The 23,559-nt window shown below is 45.9% G+C and overlaps 1 long non-coding RNA gene and 1 pseudogene across 1 annotated transcript; one reads left to right on the plus strand and one right to left on the minus strand.

Moving 5' to 3' along the window:
- Nucleotides 1–3,363: 3,363 nt before the first annotated feature.
- On the plus strand, nt 3,364–3,920 carry LOC140857032 (uncharacterized). The gene is made up of 3 exons (XR_012140507.1): nt 3,364–3,440; nt 3,520–3,723; nt 3,826–3,920. It is a non-coding gene; the product is annotated as an uncharacterized lncRNA (long non-coding RNA).
- Nucleotides 3,921–5,780: 1,860 nt separating this feature from the next.
- LOC105060847 (subtilisin-like protease) lies at nt 5,781–23,559 on the minus strand (annotated as a pseudogene).

The following is a 23,559-nucleotide window of genomic DNA, read 5'->3' on the forward strand; positions in this document are numbered from 1 at the left end:
GATGGCATGATGAAGGACGTACAAAGGATGGAATGTTGAGACATCTAGCAGATAGTCTTCAATGGAAAGCATTTGATGATAGGCATCCTGATTTTGCCTCTGATGTTCGCAGTGTTAGGTTTGGCTTAGCTTCTGATGGCTTCAATCTATTTCGGACTCTGAGTTCTACCTACAGCACTTGGCCAGTCGTTTTGATACCTTACAATTTGCCACCGTGGATGTGCATGAAACAATCATCACTTATCTTATCAATGGTTATTCCAGGAGATAAGGGTCCAGGTAATGATATTGATATTTTTCTACAGCCTTTAATAGAGGAATTGAAATAGTTGTGGGAGGGTGTTGATGCATTTGATGCTTCCAACGGTCAAACATTTAAACTACGGGCAGCTTTGTTATGGACTATTAATGATTTTCTAGCATATGCCAATTTATCTGGCTGGAGTACAAAGGGACAGGTCGCATGTCCTTGTTGTGGAGATTCAATACATTCAATTTGGTTAAAACATGGAGGTAAATTTTGTTACATGGGACATCGTCGATGGTTGGAAGTAAATCATCTGTTTTGATTTCAGAAAGATTTGTTTGATGGTACTATAGAATTGGAATGTGCCCCTATTCCACCTTCTGGAACTGATGTTCATAGACAAATGGATGGCATCAATTACAGCTATGGTAAGCACTCAAAGTCCTCTAAAAAAAGAGGAAGGGATGATGTTGAAAGCTCAGTGCACGAAGGGTTACCAGAGGAAGTCAGTATCAGTACTATAGATGTAGAGGTGTTTCAAGATCCAGATAATTATTTCGAGGATGAAAATGAGGAAAACACACAGATAGCATCTACACAACAGCCCAGTAAATATTTATGGAAAAAATGAAGTATCTTTTTTGACTTACCTTATTGGAAACATAATCTTATTTGGCACAATCTTGATGTCATGCATATAGAGAAGAATATTTGCGATAATTTACTTGGAACATTTTTAAACCTTGATGGAAAGAGCAAAGATAACATGAAGGCACGTCTTGATTTAAAAGAAATGGGTATCCGACAGAAACTTCATCCTAAAATGCTTGCTAATGATAGAATTTATGTGCCTCCTGCATGTTACACAATGTCTGCTCGAGAAAAGGATAATTTTTTAGGAGTTTTGAAAAATATCAAGGTACCTGATGGATATGCATCAAATATTTCACGATGTGTGCATCTAAAGGATCGAAAACTTTTAAATCTTAAAAGTCATGATGGTCACATATTGATGCAAGATATTTTTCCAATAGCTTTAAAATCGTCATTGCCGAAACAAGTTGTTACAATTGTACTTCGATTATCGTCATTCTTTAAAGCATTATGTTTCAAAGTTATTGATCCTCGAAAACTTGATCAGTTAGAATCCGATATTGCAATTACACTTTGCCAGATGAAAAAAAAATTTTCTCCTAGATTTTTCACTATTATGGTACATCTGCTCATTCACCTAGCTTCAGAAATTAAAGTTGGTGGACCGGTACATTATAGATGGATGTATCCTATTGAGAGGTATTATTGCAAACCTTAAATCTTTTGATAATTTTATTAGAAATAACAGCATACTGATATTTTAATAAATATTTAATTCTTGAAGGTATCTTGTGCGTCTTAAAGATTATGTGCGAAATAGAGCCCATCCCGAAGGCTCGATTGCTGAAGCATATATTACGGATGAATGTTTGATATTTTGTTCAAGATATCTTCAAGGTGTAGAGACTATTTTTAGTCGACCTCAACGGCATAATGACTTTGTGGAGAATGCAGAACTGTATAAATTCTTAACTGCTGGAAAATTATTGGGAAGAGCTGAAAGTATTGTACTTGATCAAAAATTCTTAGCACAAGCACATCGTTATGTGTTACTTCATAGTGACATAATATCTGACCATCGCAGGTTAGTATATTTAAGGAATGACATCAAAATTTAAATTTTATATTAGATATAATATTCTAAATGATATATTTATATTTTATGCAGTAAATTTTTAATTTATCAGAGACGAGCCAATCATAACATTCGTCCTAATGCAAGGATTGAACAGTGATGGTTGGTCGAGTTATTCCCTATGTGGCTTTCGAATCAGATGTGATTTATATTTAATTATGGAATATATTAATTTTTGATACATATTTAATATCAGATAACTCAACAGCACTTCGTCATATCATTTTTTTTTAGGTATCAAAGATGATGGAGACAAATAATTCAGATGAACTAATAGCTCTTGCTCGAGGACCTAACAAGATTGTGAATACATATAACGGTTTCATAATTAATGGCTTTAAATTTCATACTAGAGAACGGAAGAAATTTAAAAAAATACAGAATAGCGGTGTTATGGTGGAAGCGGATGGAAAATTCTATTATGGTGCACTTAAAGATATCTATGAGTTGGATTATTATAGAAAATTTAAAGTAGTACTGTTTAGATGTGATTGGATAGACATAAACTCACCAAGGGATTTGAAACAAGATGCAAATGGATTTACACTTGTAAATTTTTCAAGGTTGATACACACTGGTGTGTTATTGAAGGATGACCCATTCATTTTTTCATCTCAAGCTCGTCAAGTATTTTATGTACAAGACGCAAAAGATAAAGATTAGTTTACTGTTATCAAAACAAAACCTAGAGACTTATATGATATGGAAAACCAAGTGGAGAATGATGACGATGACACTTATACACAATGTATGCCCTACAATTTTGTGCCAGCTGATGATTTAAATGCTACGATGACGTTTGTTAGAATAGAATTTGAAGGAAACACTACTGCTTGATTGTTACTGGTAATAATTATTTATGATGTATATATTTTACATTAATTATTGTGTTATTTTACTCCATATATTAACTGATTCTACCTTTTATTTATATAAATGCTAGGTGACATCATGAGTCGCAGGGGACGATATGCTGGTGTGCAGTTTCAGTTTTCACAGACAGAGGCCGGTACGTCTTCTTCAGCACAGCAGCCTGAGGTCAGTTCAGCTGCACAGCATTCTGAGCCCTGTCCTTCATCATCAGCACAGCACGATCCTCCTGTTCATCAGCCAGATGATGAGATACACGTGCAGGGTATATATTGTCTTTCATGTAATTTTATTTTTATTTTATTTTATGTATATTTATGATATAGTTACTTTTATATATTTTTTGCAAACGGATCCGGGAGAGTACGCTCTAGACGCGGACCCACAGTAGTACGAGATGTGTGGCAGATGCGTGAGGGCGAGAGGATTGTTGTGGAGTGCAATCAGCTAGGTCAGCCAATTAAGAAAGCTTCCTGCTTATTGACTTCATTTTTGGGGACTGTTGCTCGGAGGCCTCAGCTATATCCGTTGGGCTATGCAAAATGGAATAACATGCTTCCAACGTACAAAGTTGAGCTCCTCCGAGTTATAGAGGTAATGAATTGATGTTCATACTGTATATTAATTGTTAATTATTTATATAATTTATTTCATTTAACTTTTTTTTTTAAAGAGCAAGTTTGTTCTCCCTCCATCCACTCATGATTTTGTAATGAAGTCTCTCAACCGCAAATGAAAAGAATATAGAGCACAATTGAAGAAGGACTATATGAGACAGGGTATGACAGAGGAGGAGGTTGCTAGGAATTGTCCTCCTGATGTACCCCCTCATCAGTGGATGGAGTTGGTTCATTATTGGTTCTCCGAGAGGGCACAGGTATATTATCTGCTTATTATCTTTTTTTTTTAAATATTTTATAAAAATATTGATTTTTATTATATATTATACATATAACAAGTTCTTTACTTTATTTTACAGACTTATTCTGCTATTGGTAGAGCTGCACAAGCAGCTCAGTCTGTTCCTCATACATCGGGGTCGAAGAGTTATGCACGACTCCGACAGAAGTTTGTATGTTCCTTAAACTTTCATAATTAACTTTTAATTTTTATGTTGAAATATTTATATAACTAATATCATTATGTATCGTGGATCATGTCTGTATCCTGATACTCATATATTTTTTTAAATTATTATAACTGTTTGCTTAAAATTAAAATTATTTGTGTAGGTGGATGAGCATGGGAGGGAACTCGGACAAGTGGAGTTTTACCGGATGACTCATACTCATCAGGATGGTACTTTTGTTCGAGATGAGTCGAGAGATTTATATGTACGGTATTATTAATATTCTATTTTTTACAATGATTTAAATTTAATTTTGTTAGCTATTAATGTATAACTCTTGTTTTCAAAATAAATACAGGAGATGGCTACATCTCTTATTGCGGAGCGTGACGACGAGTCTGCAGCATCTACGCAGCAGAGCCGTATCGAGGTCAAGGTGTTCACAGAGTTGATGAGACCAGAGCGCTACGGCTGAGTGAGGGGTTATGGAGTAGGAGTCACCCCCACTCAGTTATCTGAGGTTAGTAGATATACGCAGCATGCTGCAGCAGATGCTCAGGATTCACGCGTTCGCAGACTCGAGGCGGAGATACAGGAGATTAGACAGAGTCGTGCCGCTGAGATGGAGGAGATGCGACAGAGCCGTGCCGAGATGCAGGCCATGAGGGGACAGATTGATCGGCTTACATCTTTATTAGAGATGTATGGTCCATCTCAGGTAAACACATATTATTAAATATATATTTTTGTATTAATGTAATGATTTATATATTTTTATTTATAGATATGCAAATCATACTTTTGATATGTTTCTTGTAGGCTCCTAGCACATCAGGCACCCGTCGAGACAGCGGCACGTCACGTGGAGTCAACGACGACCATCCGCCTGCGGATTGATATTATTTTATTTTTATTGTATTCTTATATTTATTTATATTACTCTTGATTGTAATGGACGATTAGTAGTTTATTTTTATTTATATAAAATAATATCTTTTGGTTTTATTAAATTTGCTATTTAAGTTTGCTTTTGGTGTGAATGGTGGTGATTGTACAGGTGTGAATGGTGGTGATTATACAAGTTTATGTTAGAATAATTGATATAATTTTGTACAGGAATGTATGTATTCTTTTTTTTTTGTATATAAAATCTATATTTTTTTTTCTCTTAAAACCTTTAACGACGCTTATAAGCATCGTTAAAGACAAAAAAGCCGACGCTTCGAAAAGCGTCTTAGTAGAGTGGAGGACGCGGAGTCATTAACGACGCTAAAAAGCGCCGTTAAAATTGAATTTTGCGATGCTTTAACGCGTCGTTAGAAATATGTTTAACGACGCTTATAAGCGTCGTTAAAACAAGTTTAACGACGCTTATAAGCGTCGCTAAAAACCTAACAGCCGACGCTTCAAAAAGCATCTTGGTAGAGTGGAGGACGCGTTGTCATTAACGACGCTAAAAAGCGCCGTTATAATTTAATTTTACGACGCTTTAAAGCGTCGTTAAAAAATAACGACGCTTTTAAAAAGCGTCGGCGCTTTTCGTCTCCACTCTTACATAGGCGATGCTTTGGCGACGCTTTTTGAAGCATCGTAAAGGTTATTGGCGACGCTTATTAGCATCGTAAAATAACCTTAATAGCATTGTTAATGACCATTTTCACTGTAGTGTGGCCTATATTTCAATCCGAACTATCTTGTTTAAGGTAGTGGATGCATGCTGGTCTATATAAGATAATGGATACATGCTGGTCTCTAAGATTATGGATACATAGTTTAATGTATTCACTATCTTATATGTATTTTATATGGTTCAATGATGGCCTTCATGCAATACATAAATGACATGTGATTTATACTTTTTCAGTTCAATAATCGTAGCCCACCAATCCTGCAAGAGTAACATGACATTCAGCAATTGTGGGCCTACTTATTTTCATCTTAATTACTTGGAACCCCTGAACCCTGCAATCGATATCACAAAAAAATTCCCAGCCAAATTTCGCGGGCATATTCATTATCCGACACATACATCGATCGCATGGAAGAATACGAAGAACAAATAGTGTTTTAGGTACCTTGTCATGTAGTTGAGGGACACCTGCATACGAAGTTAAGAACCATGCATTTAGCCGCACTTGCGTGGGTCTGGAGGTGACCCAGGCCTATATTTTTGCGTAGATCCAAACGTCATATCTTTTATACCATGTATTACAGGCAAGATAACAGCTTCATTTGGGGTTTTCACACAACGGCTATCACTATTGGACTTCCAACCGTTGTACTGTTATCAGATGAAATCCACATCAAATATCCTTGAAAATATTTCCCACCGCTTATGCTGCTACTGCTGAATGTAACGTTGTACTGGACCCTCTCGTTAGCCTTCATAAACGAGAGCACCATCGGCTTCACGTCCACCTTCACCCCCTTAGACGACGTCCGGCTTTGCACAGAGATTATGTTGAATCTGGCTCTGGTGCCAGAGGCTCCGACCTCGAAGGGCCATGCGGCTAAAACGTTCACCCCGGGACCAATGACGTCCGGCTTCAGGATGTTAGGGTCGGCCTGACTCGGTCCTCCTGAAGAAAAGTAAGCAACAGCCGGAGCCGGTTTTGTTCCAATCACTGTACACTCGAAGGTGATGGATGCGTTGGGAGCGGAAGCTGAATTGATGTATGCTTTGATCCTCTGTCCATCGGAGAAGCTAACATGAGATGTTGGAAGTACATGGGTATAGCTGAAGGTGGTGAAGCCTTCCACCATTAGATTGACAACGATCAACCCGAGCCCTCCGGCATTCTTCACAATTTCACCCTTGGACACGTCATCGATTCAGTCGTCATCACAGACAACTATTGTTGCGGCCAATCCCCTCATCGCCTGGTCGCCGGGAACGAGCGCCTGCAAAAGAAAGTCCACACTGATCGGAGGTGGCTCCGGCGGAGACCCTCCGACGGTCAAGTCAGAGAGGAGACTAGGCAACAGTGAAAAGAAAGCAAGGAGCTCAACGAGAGAGGGAAAGGGAGCAAGCCCAAGAGTTTTGAAGGGACCTCTAGCACTGTTGCCTTCCCCGATATATATAGTGGAGCGTGGTATGGCGCCGTCATTAATGGCGCGGACAATTGAAGAATTGTCAACTCACTGTAGACTGTCAGAGTCACCGTAAAGGTGTCAAATCGCCGTGGGGCCGTCAAATCACTAGGGTTGACAATGTCATAGGTGGGACAATGCCTTTAGGCGGCAGTGCCGCATGCTGTTATCAGGACTGACAGTCTCTAGCAGTAGTACGACGATTGGAGGAGTCGACCGACCTTAGGTCGGCGGCCAGCTGAGGGGCGTCGGGCGGAGATTCGGACCCGTCCGACGGTCAGTCAGGCACGTCGCGGGAGTCGGACATCGGACCCTCTGGTGCAGTCGGTCGGAAGGGCGGAAAAGGTCCGTCCGACCGACATATCCTCGGTCGGTAACGGCACCCGACGATCGATCGGTCGGTCGGTCGGTCGGTCATGTATGTTCGATTATAAGTCGGCATGAGCGGGGTCGGTCGGTATTCCCCAACAGTTGCCCCCCTCCACTCCTAAGTCAGACGGCGCGCTGGCCGATGTCTTTGTTTGGACAGTAGCTTCGGACGAAAAGGAGTGGATCCTCTGTGTATCAAGTTCCGACCGTACCGTGGATTGATATGATGTCAGGCGTCTCATGAATGTCGGGAGATTTGCTGGCGTCAGATGTCCAGTCGGTGTCAGATGTCATGTCGGTGTCGGACGTCCTGTCGGTGTCAGACGTCCTGTCCCATCGGGAAGAAAAACCGTCATTCCCGCCGCCCCTTCGGGGATACGAAACGTCATGGCCTTTGCGTCACGTGGTGCGCGGCCATTGGGACGGGTTCGTTGGAGCGGATGGAGGTGACGTGGCTCGATCTGAGGATAGGTGCGTCGAACCGTCGGGCCGACGGACGGCCCAGATGACGCCACGTGGCGAGATCTGGGGACTCCTCGTTGGTCGTGCCTTCATCTCGACCGTCGGGGGGTACTATATATACAGGGTCGCCCATATTCAGTTTTTACCCCCCCCCCATTACTTTGCTGTCGAGACTCTGCCTGCGTAATCCCTCATTCCAGGTACTCTTCTCCTCTTTCTTTCTTCTTAGGAGCTCCCTCTTCTTCTTCTGGGGGCCATCATCATCTTCACCGTCTCCTCCTCCCTGCCTTCTTTTTCATTTCCTTTGTTTTAGTCCATGGCTAGGACATCCCCCCGAGGAAGTCGATCGGGAGAGCCGACTGACGACACTCGGTCGACTCCGGAGGTGGAGGTCTCTTCACTTTCGGGGCCGAATGTCGATCGGCTCCGGGAGCAATATCGCATCCCGGGGCAGTTTCGGCTGTTCGCCCCTGGTACCGACGGTCGGGTTAACAGCCCGCCTGAGGGCCAGGTGGCCTTCTATGTTGAGGACCTCCGGGCCGGCCTTCGTTTCTCGATCCTGAAGTTTGTCCGAAACGTTCTTGACTATTACGGGCTATGCCCTGCACAACTCGCGCCGAACTCAGTTCGGCTAATAGTCAGTTTTGCCCTTCTGTGTCGGCTTTTGCCGACTGATCCTCGGATCTCCCTATTCCGAGATTTCTTCATCCTCCGACCCCACCCTAAAGCCCGAAGGTGGTGGTACTTCAATCCTCGGAAGGGGCTCTCTTTCATCACTGGTCTTCCGTCGTCCATTCATGGATGGAAGAACCAGTTCTTCTTCGCATCCTCTTCCACTCCTTGGGGGTTCCCTGTCCGTTGGGGGAATCCCCGAACCGAGCCGAACAAGAACAGTCGGGTGGAAGCTGAGGATCAGGAAGACTTCCACCGGCTGAAGGATATCTCGGTGCCGAAGCAAAGGGAGCTCGTCACCGAGCAGGCCTTGTACGACGCCGGCCTCAGCCCGGTCCCTCGCCTAGGTCAGTTTTTCATTTTTCTTCCCCTTTTTCTTCTTTTTATTTTTTCTTTATGGTGCTGACCGTCTGTCGTTGCTTGCAGATATGCCGCCGAGATCAAGACTGACGGCAGCCGACGTACGTCAGTACGCCGTTCGAAAGAGGCCGGCGCAAGGGGCCGGGCCGTCGCAGCCTCCCAAGAGGCCCCACGTCGCTCCACCGAGTGAACCGACTGGGTTGGGGGCAGAGCCCGTCATCGCACTGTCGGCACCGACAGTGCTCGTCGAAGTCCCGTCCGAGGGACCGTCGGGCGAGGGCGCCACCTCGCCCGAAAGAAGGGCGGCCGATGAGTCGGTCAATGGTGCACCGGCTGCTCAGCCTACAGAGGAAAATTGGGAGGAGGCGCACGAGCCCGAGCGACCTACGCCCGCTGCTGCCGCGCCGTCGGTCGAGACTCAGTCGGGCTCGAGCTTGCCATCCATCTCCGACGTCAGGGCCTGGGCGTCCGGTCGAGGGAAGGCCCCCATGGTGTCGGGCGACGAAGGACGATCGACCGACGGTGGAGGACCGACCGACTTCCAACTCCCCGAAGGTGCATCGGGCCTGGCCAACCACGACTTGGCCAGGAGGCTGTGCCAGGCGCTCTTCCTTCCCACCGACATCGAGGCGATGAAGAACCAGCATGTCTCTGGCATGCTGTCTTCGTTCTACCCGATGATGATCCGGGTAAATCCCTCTTTTCTTCATTTCCAATGTGGTTTTCGTAAGCTCGGTCTCCTGACGGTCGGTTTTGTTTTGTGCAGCTTGTTTACAACATATCCGATCTAGAGGCCGGATACCGGAAGTTCGGTGACATGCGCGCGGCTTGAAGAGACAAGGTCGCGGTCGTTGAAGCCGACAAGGTCATCCTGGTCGACCAGCTGCAACAGTCGGTCGAACAGGAGGGCCGACTTGAGGGGGAGGTCTCCCGACTTACGGAGGAGGTCTCCCGACTCAAGTGAGCCTTGGCGACGTCGGAGTCGGAGCTGCAGTCGACCTGGGACGACGCGAAGAAGAAATCCCGGACCGTCCGTCGGCTTCGGCACGAGCGGGACAGCTTCGCCAAGGAGCTGGAGGCCGACCGCGAGCAGCTCCGAGTAAGCCTTGGAAATCTTGCTAAGGCCGAGGAAGGCCTATCCGTCGCCCAGGCCGACACAGACATCGCGAGGGCAGAAGCAGAGTCGGCGAAGGAGGCCATGGGTCGGGCTGTCGAAGACTTCCGTGACTCGAAAGAGTACCGAGAAGAGCTTCTGGAGAGCGGCTTCCTTTCATACCGGATCGGGTATGAGGATGCTCGGGAAGCCGTTCGAAGCCTGTACCCGAAGCTTGATCTCAGCAGTATTGTTCTGCCAGAGTCGGAGGCCCCAACTGTGGAGGAGACGGTCGATCCGACGTCGGAAGGCCTCACCACCAGGGCGGAAGCCGAAGAGGATGCAGAGCAAGCCACCGAAGATCAAGCGACCCCGACTGCCGAAGCCAGATCGAATTTGCCGACCGTCCCCCGTCGATATCCAGTGGAGGAGGCCGACTCTGAGGACTAGTCGGTTATCTGTTTTTATTTTTTCTTTTGCTCCGACTTGTATTCGGGCTTTAGCCCAACTTTGTAAGCTTATTTTGATTTTCAATGAAATCAAAATCAAAGTTTTTTGGACTTGAACTTTTTCCTTCTGCATGTCTTTCTTCTTTCCATGTGTTGTGGAATGCATTTGAACACGTAAGCCGCTAACCCATATAGATCAGTTAGGATGTTCGGTAATTCGTGCCGCCACAAAGGTAGAACAAGTCCCGACTTTGGATCGGTCTTTCGATGATCGAGGGCTTAAGTCGGGCATCCTTCGCTCGACTGTGGGTCGGGCATCCTTCACCCGGCTGTGAGTCGGACGTGCTCGTTGAGTCGAAAGCCGACCGACCGCCGGATAAGACTTGGCAGTCGGGTCTCTTTCAACGCATTCAGTCAAATGTCATCCGGTGCGTTTAGTCGGGGAGACGATGATAAGTCGGATCCTGATACCCTAGTGTCGGGTACTTACACTGCGCCGCATGATATACGGTGGTAAGCCGAATATCTCCCGGCCGGCCATAGCTCGGTCGGTGAGTCATGAATGTGACAGTGGTCGCTTCGTGTGATAGACGGTGGTAAGCCGAATATCCTTCGACCAGCCGTAGCTCGGTCGGTAAGTCACGACGGCGGTCGCGTAGGCATTTTGCCTTTCTTTGGTCGGGGCCCAGTCGGCAAGTCAGCTGATCGTTTGGCCCGAAACTTTGATCGTAGAAGGAGTGTTAACTCTCGTTGTCGTGGATGGTTCGGCCATTGTGAGCGCCCGATACATCGTCGGTGGTCGGGCCGTTGGTCCATGCGGACACTAAGTCTGAGTTGGGACGTCAGGACTCGACCTTCTTGGTGAGCGCCGATCATCAGTCGAAGAGTTAAGACTCCGAAATTTGAAACTGGATTTGTATTCCAAATAAACATGTACAAAGTTCATTGGTGATACAACTTCAGGTTGTCGGTGTTCCAGGTTCGGGGAATGGGTTTCCCTTCCAGAGTCTCCAGTCGGTAAGCCCTTGGCCCATAGGTGTCCGCTACCATGTAGGGCCCTTCCCAATTCGGAGCTAACTTCCCTTGGTCTAGGGGCTTCGAGACTTCTGCCTTTCTTAAGACTAGGTCCCCAGGCCTGAAAAGCTTTGGCTTGACCTTAGCGTTGTAATATCGGGCTACTTTCTTTCGGTATGAAGCCATACAAAGTTGAGCCTCGCTCCGAAGCTCGGGGAGGAGGTCTAGGTCGGCTCTCCGGCAATCAGAGTTGTCCGGTCCTTGATACTGCTCGACCCTAGTTGATGGCAGCCCGATCTCGAGCAGTATCATTGCCTCTATCCCATAGGCCAAGCTGAAAGGCGACTCCCCGATCGGAACGCGGGGGGTCGTTCGGTAAGCCCATAGAACGGAGCTCAGCTCGTCGACCCAGAGGCCTTTGGCTTCATTCAGTCAGGTTTTGAGCCCGTGTAGTATGGTCCAGTTGGTCACCTCGACTTCGCCATTGGACTGTGGGTGCCCGACTGAAGTCAGTCGGTGCGTGATGTGAAACCTCGCACAGAAGTCTCTGAAGTCTTGGTTGTCGAATTGTCGTCCATTGTCGGTGATAATGGTATGCGGTAGTCTGAACCTGAAGATGATGGACTTCTGAACGAAGTCCTCCATCTTGCGCTCGGTAATCTGCACCAGGGGCTCGACTTCCACCCATTTGGTGAAGTAGTCGATAGCTACGACTATGAACTTCCTTTGGCCCGATGCCGGAGGGAAGGGACCGAGAATGTCGACTCCCCACTGAGCGAAGGGCCATGGGGTGACGATAGGAGTGATTTGGCCGGCTGGTTGGTGTTGTACGTTGGCATACTTCTGGCATGGTTTGCACTTCCGGACCAACTCAACCGCGTCCTTCCTCATGGTGGGCCAATAGTAACCCTGCCGTAGGACCTTGTAGGCTAAGGATTTGCCCCCCAAGTGACTCCCGCAGATTCCTTCGTGCACTTCTCTGAGTGCGTAATCTGCATCGGTCAGTCCCAAACACCTGAGCAAGGGAAGGGAGAACGACCTTTTGTAGAGTCGGCCGTCCATGATCACATATTGGGAGGCCGACCATCGGAGCCGCCTGGCCTCCGTGGGATCTTCAGGGCTGATCCCGTCGGTCAGAAATCGAACAATCGAATCCATCCAGCTTGGTTCAGCTGTCAGTTGTAGCACCTCTTCGACTTTGTCGATGCTTGGCTGCTCGAGATTCTCCACGAACATCCGGCCCAAAGAGTCGAAAGCCGAGGTTGCCAGCCTGGAGAGTGCGTCGGCCCGGGCATTCTCCGATATAGGGATGTGGGAAATTTCAAAATACTTGAGGCACGTTACGAGATCCTTCACTTTCTGGAGATATTTTGCCATGGCTGGATCTCGCACCTCGAATTCGCCTTTGACCTGCCCCACGATCAGCCGAGAGTCGGAGAATGCCCGGAGGCTGTCGATCCCAAGTTCCCTTGCCATCCTCAAGCCGGCGAGGAGCGCTTCATACTCGGCTTGGTTATTGGAGGCTTTGAAGTCGAATCGGAGGGCGTACTCGATGTCTACCCCATCCGAGTTGGTGAGCAGGAACCCAGCCCCGCTCCCTTGGGCGTTTGAAGCTCCGTCGATGTGCAGTACCCAGATGGAGACCGGGTCAGGCTTGGAGACCGCATCTCGTCCGGGGTCCACGTCTTCCGACCCTTGGTCGGTCGTCGGGCATTCTGCGATGAAGTCGGTCAGGACCCGAGCCTTTAAGGCAGGTCGCGGTCGGTACTATATGTCGAACTCGCTGAGCTTCATCGCCCACTTTGCCAGTCATCCCGATGTATCAGGTCGGCGCAATATCATCCTCAGGGGCTGGTTGGTGAGAACCACAATGGCATGCATCTGGAAGTATGGACGGAGTCGCTGTGCGGAGACGGTCAAGGCGAAAATCATCTTTTTTGTCTCCGAATATCGAGCTTCAGTGCCGCGGAGCACTTTGCTGGTATAGTAGATAGGTTGATGGGTTCGGCTCTCATTTTCTCTGACGAGCACCGAACTGACTGCCTCGGAGGAGGTGGCCAAATAGAGATACAATATCTCCCCGACCTCTGGCCTCACAAGCAACGACGGGGAAGCCAAGTACCTCTTCAGATTCTCAAAGGTCCGTTAGCACTCATCCGATCAAGAGAAGCCCTTCGCCTGTCTCAGAGTTTTGAAGAACGGGAGGCACCTTTCTGCCGATCGAGAGATGAACCGGCTGAGAGCAATGATCTTTCCGTTCAGCTGCTGGACCTCCTTCTTGGTGTTCGAATGGCGCATGTCGATGATTGCCTTTATTTTCTCAGGGTTAGCCTCGATTCCTCATTGCGAGATGAGGAACCCGAGGAACTTTCCCGAGATTACTCCGAAGGCGCACTTAGTCGGGTTCAGCTTCATCCGGTGTCGTCGTAGAGTGCGGAAGGCCTTTTCGAGGTCTCGAACATGATCTGCGGTCTGCGCACTTTTTACCAGCATGTCATCCACGTATACTTCCATATTGCGTCCGATCTGGTCTTTGAAGACCCTGTTGACAAGTCGTTGGTAGGTGTCGCCGACATTCTTCAGCCCGAAGGGCATTACTCGATAGCAGTAGAGGCCCTTGGGGGTCACGAAGGCAGTGTGCTCCTCGTCTTCGGGTGCCATCTGGATCTGGTTGTACCCGATGAAGGCATCCATGAAGCTGAGCAGTCGAAATCCGGACGTCGCATCCACCAGCTGGTCGATCCTTGGAAGTGGAAAGCTGTCCTTCGGACAGGCCCGATTCAAGTCGGTGTAGTCGATACAAATCCTCCACTTTTCGTTGGCTTTCTTGACCATGACAACATTGACGAGCCAATCGGGATATGTGGTTTCTCTGATGAAGCTCATCTCGAGTAGCTTGTCCACTTTTTCGTCGATCGCCTTCTGTCTTTCAGGAGCAAAAGACCTTTTCTTCTGTTTCACCGACCTCATCATCGGGTCGATGTTGAGTCGGTGCGTTATTGTCTCCGGAGGGATGCCCGACATATCAGCTGTCGACCAAGCAAATATGTCGGCGTTGGCCTTCAGCAGCTCCGCCAACCGTTGTTGTTCTGGGTCGGGTAGTTGAGACCCGACCCATACCTTTCGGTCGGGGCTCTTCGCTATCGGGATTGACACGAGCTGTTCGGCCGGTGAGCCCCATTCTTCCTCCTCCCGTTGGTCTAGCTTGTCGATCGTCAGGGAGCCCTTCAACTCGTCGCTTTGAGCGGAGATCTGGAAGCATCGACGAGCGAGCTGTTGGTCTTCGCGCATCTCTCCGACTCCATTTTTGGTCGGAAACCGAACCAAGAGATGGTATGTCAAGACAATCGCCTTGAGGGCGTTTAGTCCGGGTCTTCCAAGTATAGCGTTGTAGGTCGAAGGCACTTGGACGATCGCAAAAGTCAAATGGATCGTGCTTTGTCGTGGTTCGGTGCCGACCGTCACGGGCAGGATAATTTCTCCTTCCGTTGCGACGGCGTCCCCGGCGAAGCCTATCAAGGGCGTAGAGACCCTCTTGAGTCAGTCGGTTGATAGCCGCATCCGGGAGAAGGTCGAGTAAAACAAAACATTCGTTGAACTTCCATTATCTACAAAGATTCTTTTTACATCATAGTTTGCTATTGTTGCTGAGACAACAACAGCGTCATCGTGGGGAGTTTGGATGCCCCGAACATCTTCTTCCGTAAAGGTAATTGTGTCATCCGGGCACAGCTTCTTCGTCGGCTCCCCTCCAGTAGTCGCCCTCGGGCCCAGTCGCTTGGAAATCATATTGATGACCCCGACCGTCAGCTGATTAGTCGTTGCTTCTTCAGTCGGCTGGGGTCGTCGGTTGGCCACTGATCGAGTCGGCGGGTTTCTCCAGAATTTATCGAGATACCCTCGACGGATGAGAGCTTCGATCTCATCCTTAAGCTGGATGCATTGCTCGATATTGTGGCCGTGGCCCCGGTGGAATCGACAGTACTTCCGTCGGTCGAGGCCTTTTGCCTTCAAAGGCGGAGACCGTCGTAGGTACTTTTCCCCCTCGATCTCCATCAGAATCTGCGCACGGGGAGCAGAGAGAGGAGTGTAGGAGTCATACCTGGGGTGTGTCGGCCTTGGAGTCTGCCGTCGGGGCGACTTCTGGTTTCGCCGCGGGGGTGAGACCCGACCTTCGGTCGGGGGCCTGCTAGGTTCGGCAGGATCCCGACCTTTTCTTCGCTTCTCCTTCGGGCCCTTAAATTCGATCAAGCACCGATCGGAGGCTCCTTCGTCCGCACGCATGTACTTGTACGCGCGCTCCAATAATTCGGCATACATCCGGGGGAGGGTCTTGTCCAGGGAGTAAGTGAACCAGGATGCCCTCAGCCCCCGTTTCATGGCCGAGATAGCCATGTCTTCGTTGAGGTCCCGAACCTCGAGCGTGGTCGCGTTGAATCGCGTCACGAAATGTCAGAGCATCTCATTTTCTCCCTGTTTGAGGGAGAAAAGGCTGTCCGACGTTCGCGGTGGCTTTCGACTGGTGCTAAAGTGAGCCACGAAAGAGTGCTCGAGCTGTCCGAAGGAGTGGATACTTCCCGATCGAAGATCGGAGTACCAGGCTTTGGCAGCTTTGCGGAGCGTGACGGGGAAGCCGATGCAAAAGAGGGCGTCGGTTGCCCCTTGAATCGTCATGAGAGCTTTGTAGCTCTTCAGGTGGTCGATTGGGTCGGTGGAGCCGTCGTAGGGCTCCACGTGCGGCATCTTGAACCGACTGGGGATCGGTTCATCGAGGATGAGTCGGGAGAGAGGTTGGGCGGTCTGGAAGTCAACATCGTTTGAAGATTTCTGCCCGTCCACCTGCAACTGTGCGAGCCGACGGTCGATTTCCTCGAACCTACATTCGTAGTCGTCTGTCCGTCGGTGTTGGGAGACCCCAGGAGTGGAGTCTCCAGAAGATTCCGAGAGGGAGGCGGACGGCGTTCGCGGTCGCTTCTCCTTCCTCGCTCGTTCCAGTTGGGAGGGAGAATGCTGTCGGGACCGATGGGTGTCGCACCGCGGCCGCCCCTCCTCCCCTCTGTGGGAGTGCTGTGGCGGGTGCTCCTGCGGAGGCGACGGAGATCGACGTGGGCATCGGCGACTGCTCCTAGAGGGCATCGAATGTGCCGTCGATTGCCCGACCGGTGATGGCGGCAGCTGGACCGGCTGTTGCTGAAGGCTTTTGACCGCGTCCGTCAGCACGGTCATCTACCATACGATCGTCGTGATCTGTGCCTCTGTGGTCACCGTGGGGTGCAGAGAGCTGGGTTCCGTCGTGGAGGGTGGAGGAGAGGCCTCTTCCCGGTGGGAAGAGCGCCTCGCCGATCCGGTGACCCTCGATCGCTGAGCTCTTGTCTTTGTCATCTCTCCTACCTGACGTGCCAATCTGTTGCGGCCAATCTCCTCGTCACCTGGTCGCCGGGAACGAGCGCCTGCAAAAGAAAGTCCACACTGACCGAAGGTGGCTCCGACAGGGACCCTCCGACGGTCAAGTCAGAGAGGAGACTAGGCAACAGTGAAAAGAAAGCAAGGAGCTCAACGAGAGAGGAAAAGGGAGAGAGGGAGCAAGCTCAAGAGTTTCGAAGGGACCTCTAGCACTGTTGCCTTCCTCGATATATACAGTGGAGCGTGGTATGGCGCCGTCATTAATGGCGCGGACAATTGAAGAATTGTCAACTCACTGTAGACTGTCAGAGTCACCGTAAAGGTGTCAAATCACCGTGGGGCCATCAAATCACTAGGGTTGACAATGCCATAGGCGGGACAATGCCCCTAGGCGGCAGTGCCGCATGCTGTTGTCAGGACTGACAGTCTCTGGCAGTAGTACGGCGATTGGAGGAGTCGACCGACCTTAGGTCGGCGGCCAGCTGAGGGGCGTCGGGCGGAGATTCGGACCCCTCCGACGGTCAGTCGGGCACATCGCGGGAGTCGGGCATCGGACCCCCTGGTGCAGTCGGTCGGAAGGACGGAAAAGGTCCGTCCGACCGACATATCCTCGGTCGGTAACGGCACCCGATGATCGGTCGGTCGGTCGGTCGTGTATGCCCGATTATAAGTCGGCATGAGCGGGGTCGGTCGGTATTCCCCAACAACTATCTTTCCCCGTACATCGATGTCGTCTAAAGGGGAATTGTCGCAAAAACCAGCCTGACGGCCTCCGAGGATGCCAGGATAGATCAAAGGCAGCGGGGTGGAGCTGAAGTTGTTAGGCTCGTAAGCAGATTCTCCATTAATTTCATCGTTACCTCCGAGTGTCACTGTTGTCTGAATCAACCGATCCATGGTGCTTGCACCGACTGTGAGGATCCATGGCGCCTCATTCGACAGCGTGCCGTGCTCCGGCCCGTCATTTCCAGCCGCGCAGCTCACAAGGATGCCCTTCTGGATTGCCCCAAAAGCACCAATAGCAATATTGTCTCGGTCGAAGTAGTGGATGATCCACCGATGGACAACGACGTCAGATCGACTCCATTCTCCACCGTGGCATCCATCCCCGCTAGTATGTCGGACTCAGCGCAACTACCATCTCCCGTACACACCTTATAGATGGCAAGGTGAGCGTAAGGCGCCACTCCAGAAGCTGTGCCTTTGGCCAGACCGTTCACGCTAGCATTGTTTACGAACATGCCATCTACAGTGGAGGCCGTGTGCGTGCCATGTCCATTGGTGTCATTCGTCGATCCTCACAGTTTCCTTCTATCTGTGGCGGTCTGCATGGCGTTGGATCCTGTAAGAAATTCCCTTGCACCGATGAGCTTGTTGTTGCAGTTGGAGGCATTGAACTTGCAGTAGCCCTTCCATTTTGCAGGAGGAGAATGAAGTTGTCAAAAGAAGAATGATGGGCTCGGAATAAAATGATATTATATTTTTTGAAGGTATTCAAAGATTTAAAATGCTCATTGTTGCATTATAAAATGATTCCATGGATGTTTATAGCCACTAGAAAAATTTACTGGACATAATATATCACTAAATAAGTATTCATAACACTTCTATCTAAGAGTCACATCCATATTCTGAGATTAACTCATAATTATGCATGCATCTTCTAGGGAGTTTCTATATGACTCTTAGACTCTCAAAACTCTTAAACTTCTAACACTAATAATAGTACAATTAAATTTATTTACTAACATCCTCCTTAAACTTAGTTATATTCCATCCTTCATGCCAAGTAAGTTCTTGAGCTTGTGAAAATAATTTGCCACAAGTGGCTTAGTGAAGATATCGGCAACTTGATCATAAGTCTTCACATAAATTAACTCCATATTCTTCTCTTTTACATGCTCTCTTATGAAATGAAAATGGATGTTGATATGCTTACTCCTTTCATGATAGACTAGATTTTTTGCTGATGCCATTGCCGACTTACTATCCACATATATCTCAGTAGCTTCAATTTGAGAGAAATAGATATTTTATAACAATCTTCTAAGTCATACGGTATGGCAAACACATGAAGATACTGCAACATATTTTGCCTCACAAGTAGAAAGAGTCACAATAACTTGCTTCTTAAAAAGCCAAGTGAATGCCATATCATCCATATAGAAAATAAATTTGGTTGTACTCTTTCTATCATTTGAATCTCCTCCCCAATCACTATCCGAATAACCAAAAAATCAAAAATCATAAGAAAAAGAATATATTAATCCATGAGATTAATCCATGAGATATAGTACCTCGGAGGTAATGAAGAATTCTTTTTGCAGCCTTCCAATGTGTAGATTTTGGTTCCTCCATGAAACGACTTAATAAGCCAACTCCATATAAAATATCCGATCTTGTGCATGTGAGATATTTTAAGCTTCCAACTAAGCTTTTATAAAGACTAGGATCTATCACCTTACCTTCTTCAAATTTTGATAGTTTGACTCCATAATCAACAGGGGTGCTTATTGGCTTATAATTTTCTATCTTAAACCTCTTAAGAATCTTCTTTGCATATGCTTCTTGAGAAATGAAGATGCTTTCATTGTTTTGCTTGACCTCTAAGCCGAGAAAATATGATATAAGCCCCAAATCTGTCATCTCAAACTCTAGGGTCATAGCTTGCTTGAATTCTTCAAACATTTGAGAGTTGCTTTCTGTAAAAATAAGATCATCTACATACAAAGAAATAAACAATATATCTTCATTCTTCTTCTTCACATATAAGGCATACTGATATGGATATTACATGAAGTCATTAGTTTTAAAGTATGCATTAATTCTACTATTCCATGTTCTAGGTGCTTGTTTCAAGCCATAGAGCATCTTCTTCAACTTTAAAATCTTTTCTTCATGACCCTTCTTCACATACCCTTCGGATTAATTCACATAGACTTCTTCTTCTAAAATTTCATTCAAGAAAGCTGATTTGACATCTATTTGAAGAATTGGCCATTTGAATTGTGCTACAAGTTTTCATGTGAGTAACTGGGACGAACACTTCTTCATAGTCGATACCGGCTTGTTGTTTGTAGCTTTTGGCTATCAATCTTGCTTTGTACTTTTCTATATATCCTTGAGCATTCTTATTCTTCTTGTAAACCCATTTAACATCTATGGATTTATGGTTTTCGAGGAGAGTAGTAAGTTTTCAAGTATCATTTTTCTCTATTGCTTTGATCTCCTCATCCATGGCGGCTTTCCAAATCTTATCTTATATTGCATCTTCAAAAAAAATATTTTCATTGTTAGCCAAAAGACAAATAAGATTAAGTTCGTTTGTTACCTCATATAGCTCTTGCAAACTCCTTATCTTCCTTTGCATTGGACTATCATTCAAAAGAGGTGATACTCTAGAATGTGAAAATGAATGTGGTGAAGAAACTTCAAAATGCACCTTTGATTCTTTCTCTTCTTCTTCCTTCTCTTCATAAAATAGCTCTTTGTTTGATTACCAACTCCACATACCATCTTCATGAAACTCCACATCTCTACTAATATGAATCCTTTTAGTTTTTGGATCAAAGAGCTTATAAGCTTTAGATCGAGCATCATACCTGATAAAGATAAACTTTTTACTCTTGTCTTCAAGCTTCATTCTTTTTTGATCTGGGGTACGAGCATAGGTGATACTTCCAAAAATCTTCAAGTGTGAGACACTAAGTTATCTTCCACTCCACTTCTCTTATGAAGTTATATCCTTTAAGCTCTTGGTAGGATATCGATTGAGCAAGTAGACCGCATAATTTATGATCTTTGCCCAAAATTTCTTCAGCATGACCTTCGTCTTCAGCATACTTCGAACCATATCAAGAATGGTCCTATTCTTTCACTCTGCCACTCCATTTTGTCGGGGAAAATAGGGTGCCATCAAGAGTCATCGAATGTCATGCTCTTCACAAAAATATTTGAACTCTTTGGATGTGAATTCGTCTCCACAATCGGATCATAAGGTCTTGATTTAGTAGCCACATTCTTTTTCTACCATAGCTTTAAACTTCTTGAATGTGAAAAATACTTCCGACTTCTCCTTCAAAAAGTACACCCAAGTTTTTCTGCTAAAATCATCAATAAAGGTTAGAAAATAATGATGCTCTCCAAAAGATGTTGGAGAAATTGGCCCACATATATCGATGTGAATGAGCTCAAGTGGTTTCTTTGCATGATAGGAAGCTTCTTTGAAAAAATTCTTTCTTGATTACTTACTAAGAACACACCCTTCACAAAATTATTTTGGAAAGTCAATATGTGGTAAGCCCTTCACCATCTTCTTGCTTGATAGTTGCTTTGAGGCCACTAAAATGAAGATGACCAAACCTCAAATGCCAAAGCCATGAGCAATCCTTCACACTTGCATTCAAATATTTAGTATCGACATGTTTGATGTTAAGCATGAACATTCTATTTTTTATCATTTGAACATGGGCTATCAAATTATTCTTTTGATCTCTCAAATATAGACTTCTATTTTTTATATGCACATCATATTCTTTCTCTAAAAGTTGTCCCAAACTCAAAATATTGTTCTTCATCTCCGGTATGTAATAAATATTAGAGATAAATTTATGACTTTCATCTTTTAATTGAATAAAGATTTTACCTTTGCCCTTCACGTCTACTTTGGAGCAATCACCAAAAGACACATGTCCATTCACCGATTCATCCAACTCCGTAAATACGTTTTTATAACCATACATGTGATTACTTGCATCAGTATCCAAGAACCACATATTTTGCTCATCGGTGTCATTTTCTTTGCAAGCAAGCAATAAAACTTCATCACCATCTTCTTCTTTCTTCTTTGCATAATGAGCCTTCTCTTCAACTTGGTTAGCATCATTATACCAATAATCTAAAGCATAATGATCAAGTTTGTTGCAATTAAAACAATGAACTTTGGAATTATTATACCTTCTGCCCTTAGATGAGCCTCTTTGTCCACGTCCTCCTTTTGAACTTTGACTTAACTCCTCTTTGTTATTGTAGCCTCTATGACCTCGACTGCATCCACGGCCTCATCTTCAACCTCTTTGACTCCTTTCATTCTTAGAGTCTTCTTTGTTCTCCTTCAAAGAAACTTTGGATTGAAGAACTTGCTCCAAAGGCTCTTGCCTCCTCTTGTTGAATCTTTCTTCATGAGCTTGTACGGAATCTATAAGCTCATCTATAGTCATCTCTTCCAAATCTTTTGACTCCTCGATGGCAACCACAATATAGTCGAATTCGACATTCAATGAGTGCAGAATTTTCTCTATTACTCTGGTGTCATCCATAGTTTCACCGTTCCTCCTCAATTGATTGACAACACCTAAGACTCTTGTGAAATAATCTGAAACACATTCGGATTCTTTCATTTGTAGGATTTTAAATTTACCTCAAAGAGTTTGGAGGCAAACTTTCTTCATCTTCTCTACTCCTGTATAAGAATTTGAAAAATCTCCAATGCTTGTTTTGAAGTGGTTGCCGCCGTGATCTTCTCAAAGGCTGATTCATCTATAGATTGATAGATGAAATATAAGGCTTTCTTATCCTTCTTTTGAGACTCCTTTTCTTGATTAGTGAGAATCTCTCCTTCTCTTGGCTCTTGATAGCCTTCTTCTACCAGATCCCAAAGATCTGGAGACCCAAGTAGAGTCTTCATTTGCAAGCATCAATTTTCATAGTTTGTTTTGATGAGATGAAGAAAGTAGGGTTGGAGGAGACTATTGGTGGATATTATATCTCTGATACTACTTTGAAGTTGTCAAAGGAAGAATGATGGGCTTGAAATAAAATAATATTATATTTTTTGAAGGTACTCAAAGGCTCAAAATGCTCATTGTTGCATTACAAAATGAGGGTATTTATAAACAATATATCACTAAATAAGTATTTATAATACTTCTTTCCAAGGATCACATCCATATTTCGAGATTAACTCATAATTACTCATATATCTTCTAGATAATGGGAGTTTCTATATGACTCTTAGACTCTCAAAATTCTTAGACTTCCAATACTAATAATAGTACAATTAAGTTTATTTATTAACAGAGAAGATATTCCTTCATCACTGAACGAAGCATGGTTGGATGCAATTCCAGTATCTAGCACTCCAATTATCACACCTTTGCCATAATTAGAATCCTTCCAGAGGCCCGGTGCATCTCGGTGGAGGCTTAAGAAGCTAGGGGTGTGCGTATGGGAGTGGCAAAATCCGATCAAGATAAGCATCTGTGAACCCGGATTTGTTCTTCATATGTGAAAGCTCTTCCTCTGTAAGTCTAGCAGCAAACCCACTGATCACATTGCTATAGGAATTTATCATCCGAGACTCGCGCAAGCCCGCTATTTCGGTGGGCAAGAAGGACCTGTTCCATTGCCATTTGGTTGCCTTATAAGCTACCACCAGCACATAAAATATGAGAGCCAACTGTCAAATGTAAACTATACAAGCATTTTGTGTCCTTCTCACGGCTGTTAGGCTAGTCTTGTTGCACTGGAATTCAAAAGGTCGATACGTTATACATCGAAAAAAGTTTTGATGAAGTCTTCACCAAAAATATTTCGACACCGGAAGAGGTCTGATTCTCGTGCTTATTCCTATAAATTAGTCGCACCAACCTGGGTGTGACGCCACATGCGTGGGTGAAGAAATCGTATTGCTCCGATTTCATCACAATTCACCAACCACCCGTTCAGTGTCAT

This window comes from Elaeis guineensis, chromosome 4 (genome assembly GCF_000442705.2).
Source record: "Elaeis guineensis isolate ETL-2024a chromosome 4, EG11, whole genome shotgun sequence".
Classification (NCBI taxonomy): domain Eukaryota; kingdom Viridiplantae; phylum Streptophyta; class Magnoliopsida; order Arecales; family Arecaceae; genus Elaeis; species Elaeis guineensis.